The sequence below is a fragment of the Colobus angolensis genome, unplaced genomic scaffold (genome assembly GCF_000951035.1).
Source record: "Colobus angolensis palliatus isolate OR3802 unplaced genomic scaffold, Cang.pa_1.0 Scaffold236, whole genome shotgun sequence".
NCBI classification, from domain to species: Eukaryota; Metazoa; Chordata; class Mammalia; order Primates; family Cercopithecidae; genus Colobus; species Colobus angolensis.
In genome coordinates this window covers 1,121,668-1,129,067 of record NW_012115555.1, presented here as the reverse complement: position 1 = coordinate 1,129,067, position 7,400 = coordinate 1,121,668, and positions in this window count along the sequence as shown.

Genomic DNA, 7,400 nt, shown 5'->3' with positions numbered 1-7,400 from the left:
TGGTCCCTTCCAAATAGACTTCCTGAGAGTCTGTAATTCTAGTTATCGAATTCTTTGGACTAACTAGATGTCTTCCAAGGAATCTTTTCATATTGATATGCTATTCTTTAGAGATGTTTGATGAAAAAAGGAGAGAAACCAGACATTAGTCTCTGCCCAAAGTGTAAAATGTTTCATAAATATTTCAGGCTACCCAACCACAACCTTAAAAGAGCATCTCCACAATTTCTAGCACAATCTAATCCACTGTATGGCTGTCTACTGTGTTCTCACAGCCCTGCCACAGGTATGGAAGCCTATGTTAATTTTAAAAGTCACAGAATCCTCAGGTCTTTGATGAGCTGCACAGGTTTGGCAAAACTGAGTTGCCAGAGAGAGGGAGTGAGAGAGAAGAGGATGGAAGACAGATATTGAACATGGATTTTAATATTGTAAATTGCTTTTGTCATCTGCAGAAAATACACATTTAGAGATTTTACCAGCCTTAGTTGGCATATCTTTTACACACATTATGCTGTTATCAGGGAAAATTTTTGACCAGCAGTATTTTCACATAGTTAAAAGTATTAGATTTTCATCATACTCATGTCATTTTTTTCAGCCTCTGTGGTCCATCTGACAGCTAACTAGTAAGTTGTTTTGTTTGTTTGTTTGTTTGTTTTTCCTCACTGTTTACCCAGGCTGGAGTGCAGTGCCATGATCTGGGCTCACTGCAACCTTCTCCTCCTGGGTTCAAGCGATTCTCATGCCTCAGCCTCCTGAGTACCTGAGATTACAGGGGTGCATCACCAAGCCCAGCTAATTTGTGTATTTTTAGTAGAGACGGGGTTTCACCATGTTGGCCAGGCTGGTCTCAAACTCCTGACCTCAGGTGATCCACCTCCTCAGCCTCCCAAAGTGCTGGGATTACAGGCGTGAGCCACTGTGCCCGGCCACTACTAGGTTTTAGAAGGGTATGACTAATGTAACTTCTCTCAGATTTCTGGTAAGAAGCAGGGACCCTGTCAAGGCAATTACTAAAAAACAATAGATAGGCTTCAGCAACCCAGCTCAGCTGACTCCATATCTGTGTGTATGTGCCACTGAAGCAAGAATTCAGAAGAGACAGATCTATAGAAACCTTCCTGTATCTTCTCCATAACTTCTAACTTGGGGTCAAAACATTTGCACCCCCACTAGGTCTTTGAAGGCAAGTAAATCATACAATAGAATACTCCAACTATAAAAATTTTGTGGCCGGGCGTGGTGGCTCAAGCCTATAATCCTAGCTACTCGGGAAGCTGAGGCAGGAGAATGGCGTAAACCTGGGAGGTGGAGCTTGCAGTGAGCCGAGATCCGGCCACTGCACTCCAGCCTGGGCGATAGAGCAAGACTCCGTAAAAAAAAAAAAAAAAATTTGTGGACCATTTTCTAAAGGCCACTGAAAAACTGACAAATTTAAAGCAATTGTTAGCCCTCCTGTAAAGATACAGATGTGGAAATCTTAAAGGACCCCAAAAAAAGAAAGGAAAAAGGAAAAGCTATCAAAATGACACCATGTTTAACAAAATGATGAAAATTTTAAGAAAATACATAAATATGTACTTCTAAGATAGTGGCAATATAAAAGTAGGAATGTGAAACTTACCTTAAGAAATCAATAATAAATTTTGTTTTGCAAATAAACTAATACAAATGTCAAATGTCCTGTTCACAAGAATGGAATGGAAGTCAATTCAATTAGTCGTTTTTCATTTAGGAGCAGAACATAGGAAAGAAAAGCAGAAAGGTGAGTTTAGAGATAATGAAACTGAATGAGAAACACAAAATATTAGGAAACAATTTATGTAAAATCAGTTAATGCAGCTCCTATCCCAATTAAAGACTCCCTGAGTTAGTATTGCATTAAAAATGCAATTTTCTGGCCAGGCGTGGTGGCTCATACCTGTAATCCCAGCACTTTGAGAGGCCAAGGCAGGTGGATCATGAGGTCAGGAGTTCAAGACCAGCCTGGCCAACATGGAGAAACCCCATCTCTACTAAAAATACAAAAATTAGCCAGGCGTGGTGGCGCACACCTGTAGTCCCAGCTACTCAGGAGGCTGAGGCAGGAGAATTGCTTGAACCTGGGAGGCAGAGGTACAGTGAGCCGAGATCGTGCCACTGCACTCCAGCCTGGGCAACAGAGTGAGACTCCATCTCAAAAAATTAAAATTAAAAAATGCAATTTCCCATTTTCCACTAAATATCTCTCACCCTAGGTTATAACTGACATATCAAGGAAGTGAATACAGGGAACTGGGAAAGGGGACAAGATATAGAAGGAAAAAACAGGATCCAAAGGAACAAAAGAATAAGCTGAAAAATTGGCCAAAATATTCAGTTTTATATTTGATGGGATTCCTTTACTTTCCCCCTTAAAAACAATCAGGAATAGAAAAAAAACAACTAGTGTTCCTACACTCTACTTGAGAAGTTCCAATTGTGGTTTTGAAGAAATCCAAGCCTGTAATCCTAGTGTTTCAGGAATAAAGACACTCTTATCATCATCCAGAAGCTTGAGCACTTGCCAAGACCGGGAAGTCAAACTTGAGATGCCATACTACAGATTATACACATTGTAAGCTAGGTCTCAATAAATGTTCTATTTAAATCTTTATTAAGTTTCTCTCTTCAAAAATTAAAAACTCACAGTCTTAACTTTCTATGAATCTCTCCACATCTTAATCCATGTTTATATAAAAATGTATGCAAATATGAGTATATGTAGGAATTTTTTTCTAAAAATGGGGTCAAACTATATACATAATTCTGCAACTTGTTTTCTTCACCTAACAATACATCATGGACAACAACACATCAATCTAACATTTTAATAGCATAGCATCCAGTAGTGTGTATGAATTACTGCTTATTCAACCATTTCCTTAAAGATAGACATTTAGCTTGTTTCCAGTCTTTTGCCTTTGGCTAAATGATTCTGCCATTGCCAAATGATACTGCAATAAACATCTCTATATATGATCAGGATTTTATTTCTCTAGGATAGATATCCAGAAGTAGAACTGCCAGATCAAAAGAAATGTGTATTTTAATGTTAATGGATATTACCTAATTACTTTTCCCAAAATTTATAATAATTCACATTCCTACAGGAATATATGAGAGTCCTATCTTCCCCATACTTGCACTGGTGCTGGAAGTTTAACGGTATTTTGAATTTTCTCTCCTGTAATTTAATTGCTTTTCAAACTGGTGGTTTGCCCTTTGTCTTACTCAGTTTTATGCATTTTTGCATATTAAGTTTTATCTGCCATTTGTGCTGAAAATATGTTTTCCCAATCTACTCATTCTTTTTCTACATCCAATTCATCAACCTGTACCTAAAATTATATCTTGAATCTGACTACTACTCATTTCCTTCATCAAGATGTCCAAACCACTGCCATATCTCACCTGCATTGCTGTGCCTGCTACCAAACTGAGCTTCTCAATCTCACTCCCCACTCCCAACAGAATCGTGCTTTCAAAATGTAAATCAGATGAGGTCACTTCTCTACTCAAAACTCTCCAAAGACCAACCCCCATCAGTGTAAAAGTTGAAAATTGTCTTTTGTTTGTTTGTTTGTTTGAGACAGTCTCTCGAGCTGTTGCCCAGGCTCGAGTGCACTGGCATGATCACAGCTCACTGCAACCTCAACCTCCCAGGCTCAAGCAATCCTTCCATTTGGCCTCCTGAGTAGTTGGGACTACAAATGCACGCCACCATGCCCGACTAATTTTTTATTTTTTAGGTTTGATAGAAATGAGGTCTTATGTTGCCCAGGCTGTCTCAAACTCCTGGACTCAAGCAACCCTCCCGCCTCAGCCTCCCAAAGTGCTGGGATTAGGCTGAGTCACCACGTCCAGCTTCATGAAAGTTCTTATCATGGCCTTCAAGGCCTTACAGTATCTAGCTTCTGACTTCTCCTCTAGCCTCATCACCCACTCTCCATCTCCCTTCCACTGCTGCAGCCACACTGGCCTCCTCATTTCTCCTCATGCCTGCCAAGCATGTTCTTGCTTCAGAATCAGCCTGAACACTCCCCCTCAAACATATGCACTACTCGACTATTTTAAGAAATATGCTTAAATTTGACTACCCTAACTAAAACAGTACCCCCCATTCTCTATCTCTTTGCCCTGGTGTATCTTTATTCCTAGCATTTATCACCTGACATCATATATTTATTTTTGTTTACTGACTTTCTGCCCCACACGAATGTAAACTCTAAGGGACTTTGTTCACTGCAGAATCTCCAGTGCTTAGAAAAGTGCCTCACACATAGTAGATGCTCATCAAAGATTTGTTAACTGAAATGAAGTAAATTAAATGAAGGTACATTTTACTATACAAAAATGTATTTCATCTAGTCAAATGTGTCTGCCTTATCCTCGGTAACTTCTGGGCTTTCTAAAGGGTCTCTTTGGAATGCATATACACAATTAGTGAGAATGTAAGTTAGTCCAGCCACTGTGGAAAGCAGTTTGGATATTTCTCAAAGAACTAAAGGTAGAACTACCATTTGGCCCAGCAATCCCATTACCATATGCATGTGTACTCAAAAATTATTCTACCAAAAAGACACGTGCATTCATATGTTCATCGCAGTGCTATTCACTATAGCAAAGACATGGAATCAACTTAGGTGCCCATCAGTAGTGGACTGGATAAAGAAATGTGGTACATATATACCATGGAATACTACTCAGCCATTAAATAGAATGAAATGTCCTTTGCAGTCACACGGATGCAGCTGGAGGCCATTATCCTATGCTAATTAACACAGAAACAAAACCAAATACGGCATGTTCTCACAAGTGGGAGCTACACATTGGGTACACATGAACATAAAGATGGGAACAATAGATACTGGAGACAAGAAGAGAGGGGAAGAAGGGAGGAGGACAAGGGTTGAAAATCTACCTATTGACTACTGTGCTCACTACCTGGGTGACAGGATCATTCATATTCCAAACCTCAGCATTACACAATATACACAGGTAACAAACCTGCACATGTATTTGCTGAATCTTAAAAAAAGTTGAAAAAATAAATAAATAAATAAATAGTCTTCTTAACTACTGTGGTACACATATTTATATTCACTTAATTTTTTCTATTTTACAATTTTTATTTTCTATTTATTTTTTACAATTAAATATTTAATCCATTTTGTTATGATGTGAACAGAGGTTTCACTTTTTTCCTTCCTGACAGATACCAAATTATGTCAGCAACATTTGTAGAATCAACTATTCTTTTTCCACTAAATTGTGCATTCTCAACAGGGGCAACATTGCCCTCCAAGGGTCAAAAATTAGTTCCAGGTGGATCAAGAAATCCAGTGATTTATTGTGATTTATTCTTTTCAGGTATAAATCATAGATGTTCAGTATCCTGAGACTTTGCTGAAGTTGCTTATCAGCTTATGTATAAAGTACATAAACAGATATATAGACAATAAAATACACAAGCAGACACACAGTATATTGGTAATATTACAGTTTTGTAAAGTGAGGCAATTAGGATAAAAATGTCATACTGCTTTGATTATACAGGGTATATGAAAAGTTTGAGTATCTATTAAACATGTCTTATTCTACTCTTTTTTCATTGTTTTCTTGGCTCTTTTGGAATATGTTCTGCCATACGAACTTTAATTTTACCTCACTCCCCTCAAAAAAAAAAAAATAGCATTCTGACTGAAAATGAGTTATCTATTTGGAGCTATTTGACATTATTGTTATTATTGAAGTCACTCCACGCAGAAATGTTGTATGAGTCTTCATTGGTTTAGGTCTTCATATTGGTGCTTTCACAAGACTTTACAGTTGGTGCTTTCTCAAAAGTTTAGATTTCTTCATATTAGTTCTTGTTATATTTACTACTACGTACCTGTAATGTTTTCTTGTCATTGTAAGTGGGATTTTTACATTTTTTAAATTAATTTTAACAAGTATAGAGAAAAGTAATTCATTTTTTATATTTTCAGACTCTCATATTATTACTAATAGTTTTCTGGCCATTTCTTGGATTCTTTAGTATACTGTGGAAAGAGATACAATTTTGCTTTATACAATTTACATTTACACATTCTTAGTATGTGTTCTGTGTATATAGAATCCAGATTTTTCCAGGAGAATAATTTTTTATCAATTTTAATGATATTCTTTCTTTTTTTATTATTATACTTTAAGTTCTGGGATACATGTGCAGAATGTGCACGTTTGTTACATAGGTATTCATGTGCCATGGTGGTTTGCTGCACCTATCAATCTGTCATGTAGGTTTTAAGCCCCACATGCATTAGGTATTTGTCCTAATGCTCTCTCTCCTCTTGACAGGCCCCAGTGTGTGATATCTCCCTTCCTGTGTCCAAGTGTTGTCATTGTTCAGTTCACTCTTATGAGCAAGAACATGCAGTGTTTAGTTTTCTATTCCTGTGTTAGTTTGCTAAGAATGATGGTTTACAGCTTCATCCATGTCGCTGCAAAGAACATGAACTCATTCTTTTTTATGACTGCATAGTATTCCATAGTATATATGTGCCACATTTTCTTTATCCAGTCTATCGTTGATGGGCATTTGGGCTGGTTCCAAGTCTTTTCTATTGTAAATAGTGCTGCAATAAACATATGTGTGCCTGTGTCTTTATAGTAAAATGATTTATAATCCTTTTGGGGATATACCCAGTAATGGGATTGCTGGTTCTAGATACTTGAGGAATCACCACACTGTTTTCCACAATGGTTGAACTAATTTACACTCCCACGAGCAGTGTAAAAGTGTTCCTGTTTCTCCAAAGCCTCTCCACATCTGTTGTTTCCTGACTTTTTAATGACTACCATTGTAACTGGCATGAGATGGAATCTCATTGTGGTTTTGATTTGCATTTCTCTAATGAGCAGTGATGATGAGCTTTTTTCATGTTTCTTGGCCACATAAATGTCTTCTTTTGAGAAGTGTCTGTCTGTTCATATCCTTCGCCCACGTTTTGATGAGGTTGTTTTGTTTTCTTATACATTTGTTTAAGTTCCTTGTAGGTTCTGTATATTAGACCTTTGTCAGATGGATAGATTGCAAAAATTTTCTCCCATTCTGTAGGTTGCCTGTTCACTCTGATGATAGCTTATTTCGCTGAGCAGAAGCTCTTTAGTTTAATTAGATCCCATTTATCAATTTTGGTTTTTGTTGCCATTGCTTTTGGTGTTTTAGTCATAAAGTCTTTTTTGCCCATGCCTATTTCCTGAATGGCATTGCCTAGGTTTTCTTCTAGGGTTTTTACGGTTTTAGGTTTTCTGTTTAATTGTTTAATCAGGTAATTTTTGTATAAGGTGTAAGGAAGGGGTCTAGTTTCAGTTTTCTGCATATGGCTAGC